This window comes from Plecotus auritus (genome assembly GCF_963455305.1).
Source record: "Plecotus auritus genome assembly, chromosome: 7".
NCBI classification, from domain to species: Eukaryota; Metazoa; Chordata; class Mammalia; order Chiroptera; family Vespertilionidae; genus Plecotus; species Plecotus auritus.
In genome coordinates this window covers 81,974,128-81,996,648 of record NC_137774.1, presented here as the reverse complement: position 1 = coordinate 81,996,648, position 22,521 = coordinate 81,974,128, and the positions used below count along the sequence as shown (strand labels likewise).

The 22,521-nt window shown below is 50.1% G+C and overlaps 1 long non-coding RNA gene across 1 annotated transcript; it reads right to left on the bottom strand.

Moving 5' to 3' along the window:
• Positions 1-522: 522 nt before the first annotated feature.
• Positions 523-20,618, bottom strand: LOC308253815. Its single transcript, XR_013961158.1, has 4 exons — positions 20,297-20,618; positions 3,184-3,355; positions 2,496-2,617; positions 523-2,075 (listed from the first exon to the last, which is right to left on the bottom strand). It is a non-coding gene; the product is annotated as an uncharacterized lncRNA (long non-coding RNA).
• Between the last annotated feature and the right edge of the window lie 1,903 nt (positions 20,619-22,521).

Below are 22,521 nucleotides of genomic sequence, written 5' to 3'. Positions count from 1 at the left end.
CTAGTTCCATGTGGTGGAGAATAGGTCCTTCTTGCTATCCCCCCCACCCCCAATAATATTTATTGAGTTAGTTGAGGTCACATTATGCCTATTTTACAGATGAGAAAAATGAGACTCAGGCTGGTTAAATGTCCTGTGTTTAAGTGGGAAAGTCAGAATTTGAAGCTAAACCCAATTCGGGGTCCTGTTCTTTCCACTAATGGGCCTCTATTTCCTCAGGGACTTGCACAGGGAGGGCAAGGCTAATGGGGAGGGGGTGCAAGGAGGCAGATCTGATGGGGGTGCCCCTGGTGAAGATCTGACTAGGACTAAAGGGAGCAGCTATGGTGGGCCTGTCACGACACTGGCAGCCTGGCACATGCACACGCGCGTGCGCGCGCACACACACACACACACACACACACACACACACGTGCTAAGATGTATTTCAAATCTGCTACCTAGGTTTGCCCCAGAGATGCCACCAGCGGGTGGGCAGACCAACCCAATACCCTTGAGTGAAGGGAAGGGAAATCTGTTCTTCACTTTTAAATTGATTTTTATTATGAAAAACTTTAAGCATGCACAAGAGCAATGTGGTGCAATGAACCCCAACTACCCATCTCCCAGCTTCAACAACCACCAACTCTCAACCAATCTTGTTCCATCTATACCCGTTCTCCTCCTCCTTCATCTCATATTTAGAAGCAAAATCCAGACAAATCATTTATTTTGAAAATATTTTAGTATATGACTCCAAAAAAGGAGTGGGGTTTATACCATCATAACCCCTACTAAAGCTAACAATAATGCTTTAATATCAGCAAATATCTACTCAGTGTTCAAAAGTCTTTGGTTGTTTCATAAATGTTTTCTTTACAGTTGGATAAAATTGGGATCCATACAAGTTTCATCCATTGAGATTGGTTGGTGTGTCTCTGACGTCTCTCAATCTGCAGGTCCTCTCTCCCTCCCTTTTTCTTCCCTTGCAATGTTATTGGTGAGAAGTTGGGTTGGTTTGTCTATAGAAGAGTGTCCTACAATCTGGATTTTTGCCGATTGTGTCACCATATTGGTATCACACACGTTCCTCTCCCCCTTACATTTCTTGTAAAGCAGTAATTAGATCTAGAAGCTACTTAGATTAATGCTTGTGTGTGTGTGTGTGTGTGTGTGTGTGTGTGTGTGTGTGTGTTGATGATGATGACTTCCTAGTGGCTGTGCTGGATTTCAATTTGAAGGCACATAATGTCTGGTGATGTTAGCAACATCTATGATCACTGTCTGGACCCGTTAGAGCTTGCAAAATAGTGGCAAATAAACCCTATCCTTCCGTATTTGTGTGTTAGCTGGAATACCTCCATAAAAAGACACTTCCTTTATCAGCTATTTGGTTACTGTAAGTTATGGTTCATACCAGAAAGGAATAATACTTGATTCTTTCCTTTTATTTGAAAGTTTTCAAAATGATGAGTTGTTTTCTCAACATCCCCCAAAGATGACAAATGAGTTTATGCTTTTTTACTAGGTATCATTGTGAACTCGTAGATTTGGACATCTGTAACACATTTCAGTCCAGTGCGGTTACTATTCTTATTGATGCTCGACTGTCCCATCTGGCCAGCTGTCCTATCACAGTATCCCCTTCATCTTTTTGGACACGATCCAGAGTCTTCCAGCGCTTCCACGCTCCCTGGGTGACAGGACGTTCCATGCTCCTCTTGCACGTGTCCTGCCTCAGACCTGGGATCAGCTGTCTCTGCACAGAACCCCGATTTCTTGTCAGAAGCGGTGTGTAGAGACCCTAATCGGAGTGCTGGCGGTGCTCACTGCGACGGAATCGGTCAGTATTTCTAACCCTTTCAGCGGACAGAGCTGGGAAGCACTTCTATTCTGTAAGGCAGATTACAGCATGGGTTCATCCCGAGGCTCCCACGCCAAAGGTGGGGCTGCAGACTCCACTTTGTCTCTGTAGTCTCGCGTCCCATCTCCTTTCTTCCGTGGCAGCGTGACAGGGCCTGTTCCTGAAAGCAGAGCTCCGCACTGTGTCTCCGTCGAACAGGAAGCGTGTGAGAAAGCGCTCAAGTCTTTCCTGCCTGCAGAAAGGAACCCGAGCTGTCTGATGAAAGGCTCAGATGCAGCCCTGGGGGAAGCCCACGTCTGGGTCCACAGCAACCCCATTCTGCTGGGAGATGAACCAGCTCTTTCCATTTCACTGTGTGTGGACCCCCTCTTCCAGCTGCTCTCGATCCTGGCTATACACATGGGGAATTACAAAGCCCGTCATGCCTGTCCCCCCCTCCCTACCCCCCGATCGCAGTTAAGTCAGAATTTCTAGGGCCGGGACCATATCATCAATATTTTTTAAAGCAGCCCAGGTAATTTGAAAGTGCAGCTAGGGTTTAGCATCACAGCTCTAGTCCTTACTTCTCAGCCCAAGGAAGAGAAGCAAATAGCAAGGGGTAACGGCAGAACAGTGCTGCCTTCGAAGCACATGGCTCTGGTTGGAATCCTACCTGTGAACATCGTGGGACAGCACTGATCACTGGAACTTTCCACAGTCATCGAAATGGCCGGTATCCGTACTGTCCAGTGGGGTACCCACCAGCCACACCTGGGGAGTGGGCACCAGTGCAACCTAGGAAGTGAATTTTTTTGATTTTTAAATTTTTAATTAATTTAGACATAAAGAGCCACAAGTGGCTAGTAGCTACAGACGTGGACAATGCCACTTGGGAAAGTTACATAACACCTAGAAACCTCATATCTATAAAATAGGGATGAATAAGAGTTCCTTCACTGGGCTGTTGTCAGGATTAGAGATAAAGTATAATAAGTGCCTGGTGCGCACAAGGCATTCAATAAAATGATGTTTATTTCCTGATTAACATCAGCCTTTCATGCCTAAAAAAAAAAAAAAACAAAAAAAACTTGCCTGAAAAAATGAGTGCTCAGAAGCACCGCACCACAGAGACAAAAAAATTCTAAGCTGTTCCAGAAAAATCCTTGGAAAATATTCCTTAATTGTCAAGATCAATTGCAGCAGGAGGTTATCAGTTGCAAGGGCTGTATTTCATTACAGATCTTGCCACAGCTCAATAAATTAAGCAATCATTCACAATAACATGCTGCTTTAATCCCCGCTTGGAACAGTTTCAGGTTGTTGGGTTTTTGTATTAGCATAGCCCTTGAAAGGCGACTCACATTGGCCTCGTTTCTTCTCCCTCAATTCATCAGCTCCTCTTTGCGTCTCCTGACCAGCAGGAGGGAGGACTGGAGGCAGAGCAGAACTCCTTTTATCAAAACCGGAGCATTCTCCATCCTCTGGCCTTTGCAGGATCCGTGTTTCATTTGCTGAAATTACCGGCAGGTTTATCTGCAACGAAGACAGAAAGTGACACCTCTCAGCAGCCCAGATCTGCATGCGGAAAGCTGACTTGCTGCGGCTTTTCCATTCTCATGGTCTCCCTGGCGGTTTATCGTATCACAGTCGAATTCATTTCCCCTAGAAACTTGGCACCAGAGGTGTCAAGCCCGGGAACATATTTGTTTGTGTAAATTAAAAGGAACATATGTTTTGTCCATATTTAAGTTCTAACTGTACTAAAGATATAAATACTGGGTTACACAATGCTTCTCACTCAACGGTCCTGGCTCACCTCCCCAAACTCTGCCTATGTTTATAAAACCCAAGTGAGGGAGAACTCAGAACAGCTTGCCTCAGAAAGCTCCAGGGATGACCTCAGAGCCCGGGTCCACCCCCATCCAGACTGGCATGGGAAGTCTACTTACCTCATTTGGGATTTGCTTTCCCTGACACGCGGGGTCCTTGCCACCCTCACACACACACTGTTCATGGGTGTGGGGATGATACCAGCTTTTTGAAGGGCCCTGGGCCATAGCTGTAGAAATTAAAATGCACATATCCTTTGATTGAGAGAAGTTCCACTTCTTGCCCAGGCCAGTGCGTTCAGTGGTTAGAGCATCGGCTGTGCTCCAAGGGTCGCAGGTTCAATTCCTGGTAAAGGATGCATGCCTGGGTTGACTCCCTGTCCCCTGATGGGGGCCGTGCTGGAGGTAGCCAGCTGATGTCTCTCTCTCTCTCTCTCTCCCTCCCTTCCACTCTCTCTGAAGAGCAATGGAAAAAATATCCTCTGGTGAGGATTAACAAAGAGAAAGAGAGAGAGAGAGTTCCACTTCTAGGAATGTATCCTATGAGTATACTCAACACATGCCAAAGAGCATATACTTTTCAACAACAAAATCCTGGAGTTAACTAAAATGTTGGCCAGTGTGGGACGGTTAAGTAGATGCAATGCTAGAAGTCACTAGAATGAATGAGGTGGATCAGAGGGCTGTCCTGTCTTCAGAATATATTGTAACACACCCCGGTTATCTTAATGTTATGAGCAAAAAAGTGTATGCAGCCTGGCCGGCGTGGCTCAGTGGTTGAGCATTGACCTATGAACCAGGAGGTCACGGTTTGATTCCTGGTCAGGGCACATGACCGGGTTGTGGGCTTGATCCCCAGTGTGGGGTGTGCAGGAGGCAGCCAATCAATGATTCTCTCTCATTGTTGATGTTTCTATCTCTCTATCCCTTTCCCTTCCTCTCTGAAGTGAATAAAAACATATTTAAAAAAAGAAAAAAAAGTGTATGCACTTGAATATACTTAGAAAATTTATGAAGATTATGTAAACTGTCTACAGTGGTTACTTTTGAGAAAATGCAACTGGAGTTCAAGAAAAATTGCAAAGGGGCTCCTTTATTTCCCACATACACTCTTCTGTACTATTTTTATCATAAGCCTGCTATGATTTCTTTTAATTGGGATAATTAAAAAACAAAATGGTGTTCTAAAAATCATTTTCACACTCTGATTGGAGCAACATAATACAATAATAATACTCTTTTCATTATGTGTCTGTCAGGCCAGTGCAGTGGTGGTGGGAATCTTGGCTTTTTCTGCTCTTTGTGCAAATAACCGGTAGTGGGCTGAATGGTGGTCCCAGAAAGCTACGATATATCCACTTCCTAATCCCGGGAACCTGTGAATGTTACCTAAATGGTAATATAGCAAAAGACGTGACTAAGTTAAGGGTCTTGAGAGGAGTTGTTGATCCTGTATTATCCAGATGGGCACTAAATGCATCTCACATGCACCCTTGTAAGACAGAAGCAGAGACAGGCACAGAGAAGAAAACGTGTAAGATAGAGGCAGAGACTGGAGTGATACGGTCACAAGTCAAAGAATATCAGAGCCACCAGAAGGTAGAAGAGGCAAGGAATGAATTTTCCCCTGGAGCACCTGGATGGGAGGTGGAGGTGGTGGGGGTAGGGAGAGCATAGCCCTGCCAGATTTTGGATTTCTAGCCTTCAGAACTGTGAAATAACAAATTTCTGTTGTTTTAAGCCACTTAGCTTGTAGTACAATTGACACTTGAACAATGAAGGGATTAGGGGTACGACCTACCGCACAGCCAAAAATCTGTGTTTAACTTTTGACTCCCCAAAACTTAGTTGTCCCTCAGTATCCGTGGGCATTGGTTCCAGGGCCCCCTATGGATACCAAAATCTACAGGTATTCGGGTTCCTTGGATAAAACGGCGTAGATCAACGCATACAGTCGGCCCTCTGTGTCTGTGGATGCCCAACCACAGATTGAAAACAGTGCAGATACTTACTGGGAAAAAAATGTGTAAGTGGACCTGAGCAGTACAAACCATGTTGTTCAAGGTTTAGCTGTCGTGTGTTATGGCTGCCCTAGGAAACGAATACATACCGACGTTCACAACACCTGTAAAATGCATGAAGTGCCTGGCTCTTTTAAGAAACAAGCTTGGTAAGCCTGTGGTTTTGGTGAACACAAATCATTCATTCATTCATTCCAAAGATGTTTATTGAGCATCTACTAGGTGACAGGTAGAGTTCTAGGTGCTGAGGATACAGCAGAGAACAAAGCTAAGATGCCTGCCCACCTGGAGCATAGGGAAGAACTGATAGTAATAGAAGGTGCTAACGAGGATAAGAAAGCATAGGAAAGGGAAGGGGCCAGGAAGGGGACTGGGAGAATGCACTTTACCCAGAAGGTGACATTGGAGTAGAGGAAACCAATACAAAACTTGACAGACTTTCCGAGTCACCCAGTGGCTGGACCAGAATAAATAGGAATGAGCACCCTTTTCTCCCCTCCTTCTTTCTTCCCTGCCTCCCTCCTTCCCATGCTTGCCGCCTGCCTGCTGTGTGCCAGCGGCTGGGGGTGCAAAGATGAGTGAGACCCGAGCCCCCATACCCACGGTTCTCACGCATGGCGGGGAACACTCATAAACAAGTCATTACAAATACAGCACGGTGGGCAGCAGAGCAGAGGCCAGGACAAGCTTCGTGCTCTGTCCATGGTGGAGAGCCGGGTAGGAGAAGAGGGGTGTGTGGGGATGGGGTCTGGGAGATGGAGACAAGCAGGAACAGGGGGCAGTGTTTAGCTCTGATTCCGTGGGAAATGAATTGGGAGGGGCACATGGACATGTGTCTAGGGATTCTTTTATTCTCAAGTACAGCAGGCACACCTAGGGGAGAATGAGCTCTGAGGACAGCCTACCCCTTTCAGTGCCACACAATCCATGAAGAGGGAAACAGTCCCCAAGTCTGGAATTGGGATGCTTTGGGCCACACAGAAGCCAAAGTTGATCTTATTGGGGTAGAATGGGGGGTTATTCACTTGGGTAGCTATGCTGAAGAAAGGAGAGCCTGAGCTGATCCAGGGACTGGAAGGCTCTGAGGTCAGAATGCAGCACTAGTCTCTCTCCTACTCCCACCTCTCTCCTCCATTCCATCTCTCATTTATGCTCCTCTCTGCTCACTGGCCTCAATATCTGGGGCACAGGTAGCTCTGGATACTGGAGAGGAGGAAAAGCAACCTTCCCACCAGCTCCAGTTAGGACAATCCTGGATTGGCCCTGCTTGGGTCACATGACCACACCTGAACCAATCACTGTGGCTGGGCTCAGAAGTGGGCTGCTGTGATTAGTGGTATTGGGTCAGGTGTCCACCCCTGGACCAATTATTGTAGCTGAGGGATGGGTGTTATGAGGCCTTCTTCCGCCATTCCCACTGGTGTCACATCTGATACAGGAAGTGGGAGAGAGAGTGTTGGCAGAAAAAAAGCAAAAACGGAAACAGAATCACCTACCTCTGTTGCCTTCTCCTGGCGGTGCTGCTGTCACTCTCTGCTGGGCTTTGCTTTAAGAATCGCTCTGGCTGTCTATAAACCCCAGAGCTGCCAGAATTTACTTAGACCTTATTGTTGTAGTTGCTTTTGTAATTGTTATTAAATTATTTTAATCACACTTAAAATGTTTTGTTCATCTTTGGTTTATGATCGCCTGTCCTGCATCTATGGGGAGGAACTGTGTCTGTCTTGGTTACTATACCGCTCCTACCCACTACACAGTCCCTTATGTGTAGTAGGCACTCAAATAACTGATTGAATGAATGAACATTCATTGAATATCCTAGAGAAGAGGAGGAGCTGCAACCTCCTTCTCTGTTCTCTCCTCATGAGTCCCTCTCCTCCCTTCTTGACAAGGTTGTTAGTGTAAGTGCAGCCTTGGGTGCACTAAAGGCTCGGAATTTCTGCATTCTTGGGTTGAGAATCTAGATAAGTGCAGGAACTAAGGTTCAATTGGTTGGAAGAGGCTACTCTTTGAGAAGGATAATGGAGCTCTGTCTGAGCTGGGAGGGGTTGGGTGCCATGACTGGTTGCCAATGTCGGCCATACCACCTGCCTCTAATGGGCATTTCTGGTCCCCCTGTAGCTCCGGGTTGTTTGCTGGCCAGCAGGCCTCTGTGGTGAAGACTGCAGGCCCATTATTTGCTGTGATATCAGAGTACACTCAGAGTACAGGACACAATGGTGTGGCCAAGTCAAACAACTGTAGGCTCTTAGGGAAGAAGGCTTAAGACAAGTGGCTATTTTTTTAAAGAACTTATAACCCACATGTCAGCTGGGGTCATCTAATTTTTTTGGAGACTCAGATGCAATAGGTTTGAACCCTGTCCCACATACCATGGGAGACCCAACTTTCCTTGGAACTTTTCCAGGAATTGGGGGTGACGGGTACATATGTCTCTCCTAGGCACCAAAGGTCTAAATTCCTGTGTCCAATGAATCAGTTCTGCTTGGGCAACCTTTTGCTGGTCTCATGGGCATGTGGCCTGTGCAGTTGCATAGGGCCAATGTTTGGTTTTATGCTCTGCTCTTGTCATTTTAAACACATTATTAGTTTTTGAATAAAGGGCTCCACATTTTCTTTTCTTTTTTTTAAATATATTTTTTATTGATATTTTACAGAGAGGAAGGGAGAGGGATAGAGAGCTAGAAACATCGATGAGAGAGAAACATCGATCAGCTGCCTCCTGCACACCTCCCACTGGGGATGTGCCCGCAACCAAGGTACATGCCCTTGACCGGAATCGAACCCGGGACCCTTCAGTCCACAGGCCGACGCTCTATCCACTGAGCCAAACCGGTTTCGGCTCCACATTTTCATTTTGCATATTATGTCACCAGTCCTGTTTCACTCAGAAGCTATTCCTTTTCCACCCCACACAGACCCACTGGAGACTATTTTGGATTCCTCCATTCTCCCCAAATTCCATCCACACAACGGTATGGGTGTAGGAGACCTGAACGGATGGTTTGAAGCAAAAAGACCTTTTAGCCAAGTTAACAACATAAAATGAGTTGTTTAAACTGGCTTCCAACTCCTTAGCAGGAAACAAAGTGGAGAACGACAGGCTGAAGAATCAAGACTGACGAAAGGTTGATAATAGTTGAACCTGGATGATGAGTATGGGGTGCTTGTTACAGTGTTTTCTCTGTTTCCAGTGATAGGAAATTTCCAGAATACAAAATTGGAAAAAGCAATGTAAGACGTGCCTCTGACAGTTCCTCAGAAAGTTAAACGTGGAGTTACCGTATGACCTTGCAATTCCACTCCTAGGTATAGACCCAAGAGAAATGAAAACATATGTCCACACAAAAAGTTACACACGAATATTCATAGCTGCATTATTCAAAAAAGCCAAAAAGTGTCAACAATTGACATGTCTACCAACTGACAGATGGATAAATAAAAACGTGGCTGTTATTTGGCTACTAAAAGGAATGCAGTTCTAAGATGTACTGTAGCATGGGTGAACCTTGAGAGCACTGTGCTAAGTGAAAGAAGTCAGTCACAAAGGATCACATCCTTATGATTCCATTTACATGAAGTATCAAATCCACAGAGACAGAAAATAGATTAGTGCTTGCTTAGGGTGGGGGTGGGGTGCATTGGAGGTTCAGGGGTGAGGGCAATGCCAAAGGGTACGGAGTTTCTTTTCGAGGTGATAAAAATATTCTAAAATTGATTGCCATGATGGTTGCCTACAGCTGAATACACTCCAAGCCACTGGATTATATACTTTAAGTGGATGAACCATATCTCAATAAAACTGTTTGGATCATGAACCATATCTCAATAAAACTGTATGGATCATGAACCATATCTCAATAAAACTGTTTTTAAAATGCATGCCCTCCTCCATCCTCTTGACAGGAATCCTGAAGCTCCAGCCTCTGGCCTGTTGGGGAAATTGCCCCCGACTCCTCCTCACACACCCAATTACCATCCCACTAGCAGTTACCTTTTTTGTGTCTTAAGATATTTTTCCTTCTCTGAAGAGGTGACCTTTTCCACAGCCAGATTGCCCCACTGAGGGTTTTCCTTTAACGACAACACTTTCCACGTTCAAAGTTACTCAGTTGACAGATAATAAAATTACAATTTAAAATCCCCATGGTATTCCATTATAGCAGTCACTAGTACGTCTAAGCAGCTGTGAATTCCAAGAGCTCCATAATTCCTTCAAGGAAGGAGAGACCTACGCGGACTCTCCAGAGCCAGTGGTCTTCGTTCTGAAATGCAACTTAGTCACCTCACAGGTGGGGAGAGGGGCTGGCAAAGAATGTTGCCAGGGCCAGGTTCTTTCTAACAGAAAGGCAGGTTTTTGAATCTGGAACACGGTGGGCAAACTATAGTCTGTGGGCAAAATGTGGCCCACTTCCTGTTTTTGTAAATAAAGTTTTATTGGAATGCACAGACACCTATGTTCCTTTACATATGTTTATCTATGGCTGATTTCTTGTTACAGTGGCAGAGTGGAATAGCTGAACAGAGACCATGTGGCCTGCAGAGCTTAAAATATTTAACTGCTGGCCCCTGGGATAGAGGATCTGGGCTTGAAGCCCAGCCCATCACATGTTGGATGTGTGACCTTGGACAAGTCAGTTCCTCTCTCTAAGCGTGTTTCTCAGCAGAAAGCCAGAGATAATAATAGTGCCTCCTTTATATGGTGCTTGTGCAACTAAAATGACTTGAAACGTGTGAAGTGCTTGGTACTCAATATATGCTGGCGATTATAATATCGTTTAGAAAATGAGGACAGTAACTCCTGCTTCACAGGGTTAGCTGAAGCAACGGAGACAATGCCTATGCAAATAGTTGGCAAAAAAAAACCGTCTGAACGTTTATTATTGTTATAAATCTCTTAAAGGCTTTTGAAATGATTCTTTGCTTCTCAGTAATATTTATAATTTGGAGCTTTGAGACTGTAAGAACTCTAATTTCAGAGGAAAAAGGACATTTAATCCAAAAATTCAAACTCTTTCATAAGCTGTTCAGGAAATTGTGCTCCCTGACCCCTGGCTGGGACTTGAACCTGCCCAGAACAAAAACCTGAGTATTCTTTCAGCTGAACACTGCACTTTCCCCAATAACAGATGCACAGGAATCCAGGACCACATGCTTTAACCACTCATGTGGGGTCAGGGAGAGGAAAGAAACTTGTGTCTCCACACCCTTCAGGGGCTGTCCAGAAGCCTGCTGAGCTGGCCACGGCTGACACTAACAACCTGCTTTTCTGCAAGGTGTCATTTAAATAGGTTTGGTTCCGGAGATTCGTCAACCTCCCATTCATTGATTGTATCACACCTATTAACTGAGCAGCTAATACATGCTAGGCCCTGAGGATATAACAATGAATGAGTTGGGGTTCTTGACCTTGGCAACTGCCTGCCCGCATTCTAATAGGGGTAACAGACAAACAAATACATCCTTGGATAATTCGGCCCCATAATAAATCTTCATTTTCTCCCCAGAATTTCAGTCCCACACTAAACACTGTATTGATGATCTGAAAAAAACCTCTGAACCTGGTTGCCTGATGGTGGGAGTTAAGAGTGGCAGATTTGAAGTAAGTCAGATCTGGGCAAGAATGGCTCCATAATTTGCCAAACGAAAACCCAGAGCGCCTGGTTCCAAAATTATTACGAATTTCAAGATGACAACAGCAGAGCATTAAAGCAAGTGCAGGGCCCGTAACCCTGATGCCGGCCTTGCACCTGGGGTCAAAGGCCTTTCCAGCGGGTACCATTGGGCACATTCCTTCACCTGCCTGCGCCTCAGTTTCCTCATCTGAACAGGCCCAGCTGCGGGTTGGTTGTGGCCATTCCGTGAGACCAGGCATGGGACGCGCTTAGCGAGGAGGAAGGACTCACCATCTTACCAGTGTCCTCAGCCTGCTGGGACAGCCACCTTGCCTCCTAGAAGAACAGTGCACATTTATTATTCTTAGATAAGAGCTGAGACTTATATAGCGCATGGGCAATGCCAGGCACAGCCCTTAGTTCTTCAGGGATGTTCGCGTATTTCATCCTCACTGTAGCTCTGTCATGGAGACACTTTTACTCTAGCACCTAGACAGGGGAACTCAGGACCGGGGACTTGCCTGAGGTCACCTGAGTTCACACACCAGTCAGTGAAAGAGTCCAGATTCAAATAGGGGACATCTGGCCCCCAGGTCTGTGTTCTTCATCTAGCTGTGTGTCCCCAGAGCTGACACATTATTGACACGCACATGTGCATATGCAGGCATGTATGCACGCCCCTCCCTGAGATGCTAACGCCAAGCCTACAGTGTGGAATTTTCCCCACAACATGGGATTCTTTCTTTCTTTGCTTATTCTTTCGTCTGTCTCCCCCGACTCGATTGGAAGCCCCAAGAGGGCAGGGTCTGTCTTGCTCCCTGCTGTACCCCCAGCACCTGTCACAGTGCTTGGCACACAGTAGTTCCTCAGCAGACATGTGCCCAGTGAAGGGAGGCAGGAAGCAGGTGTCTGGTCAGAAAGCTCTCATCCAGAATCAACAGGAACCATTTCTCCCCGTCACCTGGCTTTTCTAACTTGAGGTTCTCCCCACTTTGTGGGTAGAGGCAGTTAAGGGGTGGCCCGAGGGCCCAGCCCCTATTCTGGCAGGCTGCTGGGCAGGAGTGGGTGTGGGTTGTGCTCTGGCAGCTGGGCTGGCAGCTGTCTAGGTGCCCGCCCCAGCTGGCCAGCTGGGCCCCGATGCCACCCCCCAACCCCATGACACAGCAGAAAGTGAAACTGGAGTCTGCCTCTGCCCAGCGGGCATCCAGCGCTTACTGCTTCCCCTCCAAGCCACTATTCCAGGAGTGGGCGGGGAGCTGGTGCACTGGCCAGGCACAGCGGGGTCTGTTTGAGGAGTCCCCCTCCAAGCCGAGGGTACTGCTGTGCCCCCCTGCCCATCCCAGGGCTGCTGGTGCCCTTTGGGACCCATCAGAGCTGCCTGATTGAGCCCCTGCTCTGACACAGAGGGTTTATTATTCTCCCCATTTCACTGAGAAGGTGCCTTGGCCGGGAAAGAGGGCACTGGGGCATCATGGTCCTAAAATAAGAGAGAAATAAGGGCTATGGGTGGGTGTAGGGGCCGAGATCTGAGAGGTCTCATTGATGTTGGCGAGCAAGGAAGGGGTGGGCCCACTCCATCAGGGAAGACTTGTGACACCCAGGTTGTCAGGGTGGAACACACCCCTCCCCACCCCAACTACATGGGGTCATCTTGAAAATCCCTAAAGCAAAAAAGAACTCTAAAGTAAGTGGACCTAGGAAACCTTACAAGCTACCATCTTGACTTCTGCTCCATCCTCCATACCGCCTGTATTCTTTGTTTAATATTTTTCTTTCTAGCAACTCACCCTTTCTTACTTACATAAATTGATGTAAAAAAAGGGGGGGGGGCTTCTATCTCTACCTTAAATTGAGAACCAATCAGTTGCCACGAATATAAATTAGCTATTCAAAGAAATACCTGTTAGAATAATTTAGCCAGGTGCCACATCAGACTTGGGAAGCTTCTATTCCTAAAAGTGCGTTTCGTATATGAGAAATGGGGGCTCAGAGAGATTGAGTCACTTGTCTGGGGTGACACAGAGCTGGGGGTGGCTGATTCCAGAAACCAGAGCTTGTGTGGGCTGCAGTCTCCGCTCCTGTCTGAGTTGTCTTGGCATATTCGGCACGTGTTAGTAAATAAACGCTCGCACTAATACCTTCCATGCTGAATGCTTTAACGGCCCCATTTTCAAAGCGCCTTCACAGCTGGTATACCAGCTTGAACTCATTGTAACATTGGGAACAACCAAGAACCCTTTGAGACCAGAGCAGGGGCTGTTGCCCCTCCCTTGGCAGGTAGGGAAACCGAGGCAGTGAGTGGTAAAGTGGTCTGTCTCAGGTTGCAGGTGAGCAAGCCAGCACTGCCCAGGGCCCTTGCCAAGGTGAGGATCCCAGAGGCCCTGCTGGAAGGTACCAGGCAGAGTGTGAAATTCACCTTGTCAAACAGGTAGCACCTGTTTCTTTCCCACTTTCCCCACCTCCCCCCAGGAACCCCACTGCAAATGCAGACAGTAGCCATAGCCACCCCGTTTCCCAGGCCTGATCTCCAACATCCTGTCCCTGCAGGGCAAAAAGCATGTGTAGCCACCCGTGTCTGTGGATGGTGGTAACCATCTGAGCACTGTGAGGGGAGATCTGTCAGGGACCAGAGGAGAGAATTGGGGGTGGCGGCGGGGAGCATCTCCTCTCTTCCTTTAGTTGCTGGAGGAACTCAGACCTGCCATCTTCCCAGCCGTCCGGGGCCAGCCCAGGGGCCCCCGAGGAATACTGCAAGAGCAATAAGGATTTTTAGGGGCATTATGATAGTGGAATGGAAACACATCTGCCCCCAAAAGTCCCTCATTTTCCCTGCGGTAATGAACCAGCTGGGCAGGAAGTGGTGGCTCTCTGAGCACCAAGAGCCAAAACTAAAAAGGAAAAAATGTACAAAGTTAGAGCAAACTTTCAACAAGCCAAGGCTTTCGTGGTGTACGGTGGCTCCACCCAGGCCCCCAAAGGCTGATCATGATTGGCTGATATTTGGCTAAACGCGTCTCCACACAGCGGCTTCAATGCAGATGTGCCGCCTCTGTGCCCAGAAAACCAGGATCTGGAACCTCAGAGCAGGTTCCAGGGGTCATTCCCCAGTGCCAGGCCCTTGCTGGACCCTGCGACGTTCCCCAAGGCCCCAATGGTCATTCCAAACTCTCGCTAATGATCTAAGACTTAGATTCTAAGTGAACCAGGACTCCATCAGGGCCTCCTTCCCCGGAATGTGGGAACGTTAGTCAACTGGGAGACCCGGATGAAAATATCTGGAAAGCGAGCAGCGGTTTCCACGGCCATCCAACCGACAGAAGGGTGAAGACTTGTTTAGGGGAGACTAGAGGCTGTCACTGATGGGGCAAAAAGGCTCAAAAATCACTGCTCAGGGCCATGCACCATCCCTCCGGGCCCACCACTAACGACTGAGGACGGAGGAAGGAGTCCAGGGCAGTGGCTCCCATGGGGCACGTGGCCCCTGAGGTCTCCACAGGCAGGGCCCCTGTGCCTGCCAGCACCCCCGGCTGTGAAAGGGTTAACCCCTCCCACAGTCACTGACACCCGAGGAGGAGGCTGCTCACTCAGCAAGCTGGCATATCACACTGGGCCATCGCAGGAGAGAGGGACTCAAAACAGCCTGTGTGAGTTCTGTGAATGGAGGCGTCCTTATCGCCAACAGAATGAAAATGGGGCGAAAAGCTTCCCGACACAGAACCAACTACCGGGGCACTCGCTGGCTTCTTGGCACCTGTCGCGTGGCTCTGGATCTCTGGCGGGGACTCCGGCACCGATGCCAGCGAGCACCCGGCCGGCCGGCCGTCTGAGCCAGGCCTGTGAGGGAGCAAGTCTACCCTGGCCATGTGACAGCCAGCAACCAGAGCTCTTCTTTCAAGCAGCACCTAACATATTCTTGGGTGAACCTAAGGCTAAATATGGCATGGCCTGCGAGGGCCAGTCTGGACCTTTCAGTGCCATGCTAAGATGCAGTCAGGAGCCCACGAGGCCTGTTGGTGGCCGGGTATCCAGTTGCTGGGGCCAATGGGAGTCCCATGGGAATGGCTGACTCAGAGCTGGATGTAACTTCCTTCCCCAAGCGGGTTCCTGCTGCTTCTCTCCCAGAATGCTCATCCAGTTCTTTCTCTGGGCACCCTCCCAGGGGGGCTCAGATGGATGTCCCCTCATCTGCCCAGCTGGCCCACCGATGGTCCCCCAAAGCCTTCTCCCCACTCCAAGGCTACAACCTTGCCTTCCTTGCTGAGGTTTCCCCGTGATAAGAGGGCTCGGCGCCCGGTGGATGAGAGGCCCGCTGGCCGGAGAAGACAGGAGCAAACACACACAGGTAGCTTGCAGGGGACTTAGCTGTGTGTGTGCTTTGTTGCTGCCCCTGGACCTCACCCCCTTGCCCCCCACCTCCATCCCCCAAGGGCAGGATCCCTGGGGAGCCCTGTTGCTAGAGAGCAGAGAGCCTCAGCCTGGGCTGCAAAAGTACAGCTCTGCTCCGGGACCTTCGAGACGAGGCAGATTTGCTCGGAGCCCTTAGGACCACCCCATCTGTTTCCCTTCCAGCGTTTGGGAGACTGTGCTTATTTCACAAAGTGGGTTCTGCCCTCACCCGAGCCCACGTGGTAACTGGACAGTGGACCCTGCAGCGTCTCAGAGGAGGCTGCTCGGGGAGCCCAACACCCCGCTTTCTGGCCAAGAAATGCTGTGGGCTGGGTCCCAGGAGGAGAGACCCTCGGGCACCTGTCTGGGGCTTGTTTGGGCTCCAGCAGTGGCTCTGAGGCCACGTTCAGGCCTGCGCTGGCAGCGGTCCAGGCTGTCTTGGGCAGAGATGCCAACAGGCCTGGGCACTGACCTCACCCATGATTCCGACAAGACAGCCTAGCTTGCGGCACACCTCGGAGGAAACTTTCACACCAGGCTGCACAGCTACCCGAAGGCTCAGGCCAGCCACGCACTCCTCTCCCTGCCTGGGCCAGGTCCTCTGGCGGAGGCTGAATCTGCCCCCACCATCCCAAGGCATTTTTTAAATGGCTTTCTGGTGACACCAGCATGAGTTTCCATTTCCTAGGTGTGTCTCCCTTTCATCTGCTGGTGCAGCCATTCAAGGACACGGAGAAACAATTTGGCTTTGTGTATCCTTAAGCTCAAACGTTTTTATATAAGGAAGATGACATAAAATCAGAAACGCTTTCTAAATATTTGCTCATGCCCCTACAACTGAGGACGCTGAGAAAGCAGCATCTGATGGTTGGCTGCTCTGAAAAGAGACCACAAGGAGGGCTCGAGGCCTCGGGGTGATGAAGGGACCCCCAATTCCACTCCTTGCAAACTCTCTTCAACACCCCCCTGCCCTTTGGCCTGAAAAGCCTGCACAGCTACTAGGCCTGACAAGTCTACGGTTGTTTACATCATGTTTGTGTAGGTGTCTCTATCCAGGGTTCATTTGCACCTCTTTCCAAAAATAAGAAGCAAGAAGGACTTTACATTTTCCTGAGTTTGGGACGCTGGGAAAGACAGAAATTTCCAGCTTCAATAACTCCAGCCAACAATGTTTTATTTTGTTTGCGGGCGCCCCTGTTTTCTGGCAAGCGACTGTAAGTACGGAGTCGACTAACTTTTCCATCAGACTAATTTCTATTCTCACGTCTGAAATAGCTGTATTTACAATCCCAATTAAAAGAGGGTGAGCCAGCCTATTAGGAAGCCGTAAGTTTATTATCTGGCAAGAATCTTCTTTCTGTTCTTAATATAAGGTGGGGAGGGGGGCCTGGGAAACAAGAAATAGAGGGAGTGTTCCCTCGTGGGGACTCTTCCAGCTTTCATTGGTTTGAGTCATACACACATGTTTTATTTTTAAGGAAGTATCAGTTTCACTGCAGCAGCACCTCTAAAAATGTTACCCCCAGCTATACCATATTCTTTCCTTTTGAAATATTTTTTCCCCTATGAGATTCGCTATGGCTTGTGTATTGCTAAAAACGAAATTCAGAGTTGCTATTTTTTTTCTCCTAAATCCACACTTCTTGTGGGGAGTGGGATAGCAACTGCTTAATAAATTTTACGCAGAGGAAAAAAGGCAAAAGGTAATCAGTGTGTACATCAGTTCCACGTTTAGGTTTTTTTTCTTAGTGGGTGGGGGGAGGGATGATGGTAAGACTATGAAAAGAAGCTGTGAGTCTTTGCCGAATTAATGACAACTTCTCACTTGCAAAGTACTGATTTATAATCTCTTCATCATACTGCGTTGCCTGTTTCCAGACTCGGAGGGGGGCGAGGGGGAAGTTTGCTAAAGGTATTCATATAATTACATGCCCGGTTTCAGAGGGCTGAATTTAAGCAGTGACTGTACTGAGCAAACGCTCGCATTCCCATTTAGTACTAAATCCTGCCTGATTTTCCACACGTAAACATTCAGTAATCTCAACATACGGCTTCATCGCCTCGATTATAACTCAGGATCTTGGCGTAACATTCCGTGTTCCGGCCTGGGTAATTCACGGAAAGCGCCCTCTTTGTAGAAGTATCATTAAAGGCCAATTTGGTGAGATATCCTTATTTAGCAGAGCAAATAGGATCTGACAGTCAGCTCCGATGGCAGTGACGATTCAGCAAAGCACAAGCACTCTTTTACAGTGTGACAATTTCCCATCGCCCAGCCTCGCTGGAGGAAGAGCTCTGGAAGTAAAGAAGTGCTTTTGCTAAGACCGGGGTGTGCAGTCTCCGTCATCTGCGTGTCCATGTGCCCTGTCCACTAAGCACTGAACCTTTTCAGGTACCTTACTTTTCTATTCCCTGTTGTGCACACTTGATTGAAATCCAGGCTTGCAAATAAATTTAAGGTACATGGATATCTGTAGGTTACAAATAAATGTCAGGGATATGTGTGTGTGTTGTGTAAATTAATGCAACTTAATAAGGTTAATGTTCTGGGAGGGACATTTGTCCTCCGCCATCCTTGCCTTTGGAAACTCCTTGTATGCAGTTTCTTATAAAACGACTTAGAGTGAGGCAGCAAGGAATTGCAAAGGAATATTGTGATTCCACGTGGAAGCAAGCAGAGTGCTGCTCCTCTGACAGATCTGAAGGCAAATCTAATATAATTATGATTCATGGTTTCAGCGCTGTTTGATTTTGGGGGTGTCAAGCAACCAATGTGCCACTCATTTCCTTCAAATCCTATCCATGAAAACATCTCAGCAAACCACTGAGGGGGGGTGGGGGTTGGGTGGGTGGACTGTACTTTTGCCTTCACATATCTCCTTTTGGCCTTCCAAGCAGAGGCCCTGAAAAACACAGCAGGTTGAACAAACTGAGAAACACACACACACACACACACACACACACACACACACACAGGACTAACCCCAACACAGCCTTTCACTTTTACCCAAAGTAGTACACCTCCCCACTTCCCTCTGACTTTCAGAGGCGCAGCCTGGGGTGTCAGCTTTCTCCCTCACTCTCCCGGGGCTGCTGGGACCTGAGTCCCTCGCTGTTGAGAATGACCCCAAAAGCGGGACTTTGTGGGCCAGTTGGATAAAACATAAACTCATCTCGCCCTCAAAACCCCGATTCTGGGACCACAGCCTTCAACATCTCCCTTCTGGAGAAGTGACCCCTCCCCAGCTCACAACACTGGGGCAGGCTGTGTTGGAGGCAGGATTTAGGAGAATCCTGGATAAGTGAAGGAATCATTACAGGGTTTTCCTGCAGACATGACAGTTCATCACGGGGAAAAGCTGGGATCGTGGTAGCGAGAGGGTGTATCTGCCCACCCCATAGGGGATTTTTTCCCTCTGCTGCCCCCAGATCCACAGTTGGGCCTGAAATTTCCCGGGTAAGACTCTGGGCAGCCAAAATGTCCTTTAGCAAAGCGCAAAGGGAGTGCCTGTGGTGCCTGGTACACTTCCACCTCCATCCAGCTAAAGTTTAGTTATTCGTGCCTTAATTGTCTCTCATTAAAGTCAAATTTGCTGCTTGCCCAGATTGGGGGGAATTATCTGCATCTTAATAGCTCAATTAGCCTCTGGGTTCTGAAAGGCCACCCCCGCATATACACCTTTTCTCCCCCACCTTAAACCCTCGCCCTTTTCCACAACTTCTCCTAAAAATAAATTATAAATATGGATGTGTCCTCAGAGGATCTGAGCGGCACATTCCAATGCTCCTCGGGAGGGGATTGGAAGCGGGAGAAACCAGAACCGCCACTCCCCCGCCCCCAAATCAAAATGTCTTTTGCTTCTTTCTCCCCTAACTTTTGCCAGAGCAACTTGGTTGGTCTCGGGCCCTGACACCCCGATCCGCACCCCGGAACCTAGTTTTCTTTGACTCCTGCCCAACGAAAGCTAAAGCCAACGTGCTATGGCCGCCCGCTCCGGGGAGGAAGGGAGGGACGCAGGGAGCGGGCGGCCAACTTTACTTCGGGAAGGTGGTAACTCTCCGGGGACCGTCCTCCCGGCTCTCCGACGTCCCCAGGAGGGAGGCGCCGGCCCCATCCGTGCCAGCGCAGCCCCGGGCGCACGTGGAGCGGCGGGCGCAGAGGGCGCGGACCCGCGAGCCGGCGGCCTGCTCTCCGCACAGCATTGCTATCGGGGTCACGCAGCGAGTCAGTTTCCCCATGGGCTTCCCGGGGTGGGGGCGGGGTGGCTGCCTTTCCAACCGCCTCCTTAATTTCCCAGCCCGAGCATCTGGGAGGTGGGGGGCTGCCTCGCCCCCATCCCACCTCCCCGCCTAACACTTCCCTCTCGGGAGCCAGGGAGGGGGCTGGGGACAGTCCACCCCACCGCTTCGGGGGGCGGCGGCAGCGATCGCAGCCCAGCGTCTAACCAGGTCCCGGGAGAGCCACGCGAGGCTCCGGCCGCCGCCTCCCCGCTCCGGTTCCCACCCACCCCCCAGGCGTTCGCCCCGCACCCCTCTTCGCTCCATGGGCCTGGGCACCCACCTGCCGCGGCCACTGCCCTAGCCCGGGGGAGGGGTGCCATGGAGGGAAAAGGGGAGACTCACCGTCGCTGCCTCCTCCGGGGGTGCAGGAGGCGCCCTGGGGCTGCGCCTTTCGGGGCTCTTGGGAGGCGTGCGCGGAGCGGTGGGGGGTGGGGGTGCCCCGCGGGCCCTGCAGCCTCCGCCTTGATTGGAGCCCAGGCTCAAATCCTTCTCCGTGGGGTGGGGGGCAGACTTCCAGAAAAAAATCCCTCCCCTCCCAGACAAGATCCAAGTGATGGGGGGCAGAGGAGGGGGGCTAGGAAACCCTTCTCTGCAGAGAGCGCGGAGCGGACGGGCTGCTCCCGGCCTCCACGGTCCGCGGCCGCCACAAAGCCGCGCCCCTGTCCCCCGCTCCGGGCCCGGCCCCCTCCCCCGCTCCCCCCACGCCCTATGGCCGGCCGGGGGCGGGGGCTGGGCTGGCCCCGGGTTGGCCGTGCTGGGGAGGCGGCGGTAGTGGATCTGGCGGCGGGGCGGCTCCTCCCCGCCGGGTCGGAGAGAGAGGGCAAGAGTCTGCGGCTGAGCGCGCTCCCTGCCTGGGGTGGGGGCTGTGGCTGGGACCCGGGGTGCCTCCCTAGAAACCCTCTCCAAATATAGTCAGCGGATAGGGGCATTCCTAGAAATGCGGAGGGGACGACGTCAGCCTCGCCCCGTGGGGACAGACTGGGGTTCTCCAAACTGGGGGGCGATGAGAGAGGGGGGGGCATTCCCCACTTGGCTGGGAGGAGGCAGGAGGAGGGAGTCCAGGCTGGGCTCCATCCTGGGGGTGGGCAGGATTCCTCAAGATGCGCTCCAGGGATCCTTCAGATGGGGGCGGGTAGGGGTGCCCGAATGGGGACACATCTACTTAGGATTCAGACCCGCCCCCAGATCTGCCTCCTCCTTTTGGGAACACCAGTGACAGAGCCAGCAGGTGCTTTTAGCCCTTCCTCCCATTTTCAACACTCCCCCTACCCCCCATGAACAAACTGTAGAAGTTGAGCAGCACCCAGACTGTCCCCACACCTGCCACCCACCCCTTGGTGGCCCCCAACCTCCTTTGGGAAGACCAGAGTCCCCTGGAAGCCTCAGGTTTGAAACAGGACTGACACCCTCTGTTCCCAAGAACTCCCAAAATACCAACTCCCCTTCAGGCCCAAAGAGAACGACGTGCTTCCCCTTCCCCATGCTAATGTCCCGTTATTGCTGCTTTCACAGCGCCAGGCTCTGAGAGATACTTGGGAAATTTGGGGTGGGGCATGAGGTTGCCCTCTCCACCTGGCAAAGATCTGGCCTCTGGCGCTGACAGCTGCCCCCTCCCCCATAAGCTACTCCCCCTCCATAAAGTACATAAGGTTCCAACAGTAAAGCACCCCCCAACACTCAGCCGCCTCCTGCAACCCTTGCCCAGGGACCTCCAGATCATGGCAGAAGCGTCCCCTCCTGCCTATAGATGATCCAAGCAACTGAGACATGACTTGTCCCCTTGACCGCCCAGCCTCTTTTCAAGTGAACGTGACTGGACTGCGCTTCCCAAGATCATAAAAAATGTAAGTGCTGTCCTCTGTTGGCCGATGGGTGTCACACTCAGAAAACGCAACACCCAACCCAGTGGGCACTCCTGATGCCATCAGGATAGTCCCAGGGACCCCAGCCAGAGAGTAAGCCAGCCAGCCCCTACCCCTTCTGCACCAGTGGCACTCCTACCCCCGCCCCCTCCGCATGGGGCAGGGGAAGGGTGGTCCTGGCTTTCATGCACTACACAAAATGTTGACCCACTGACATTGCTCGTGTCCCTTCTCCCTTGTTGAGCCCCAATTCCAGAAGCCTGGAGGGCCCTGCTCAATGGGAGGCAAGAATGGCTACTGTGGGGGGTCTCTGAGTTCACTCTGGGCTGGGGGACCCCTAGAGGATGATTTCTTGAATAGCAACTTGGAGGGGAAATGTGGTCACAGGGGAATAGATCAGACCCCTCTAAGGCACAGGGTTGATCACTGATAATTATTAGTCCTCATTTTTTCCTGAGGACCTACTATGTGCTAAGCACCTGAAGTATACTATCTTGCCAAACCCACCCCATTGTTCAGATGGGAAGACTGAGGCTTAGAGGTCAGTTATTCACTGAACTAATGCTTGCTTGCCCTTCATGTGCCAGGTACAGAGCTGATGCTGGGGCCACAGTGGCAGACAGGACAGGTCCCTGCCCTCAAGGAATTCATGGTCCCAGGGAGAGACCCAAGTCAGTAGGTGATTACCATGCTGCCACTGTGGTC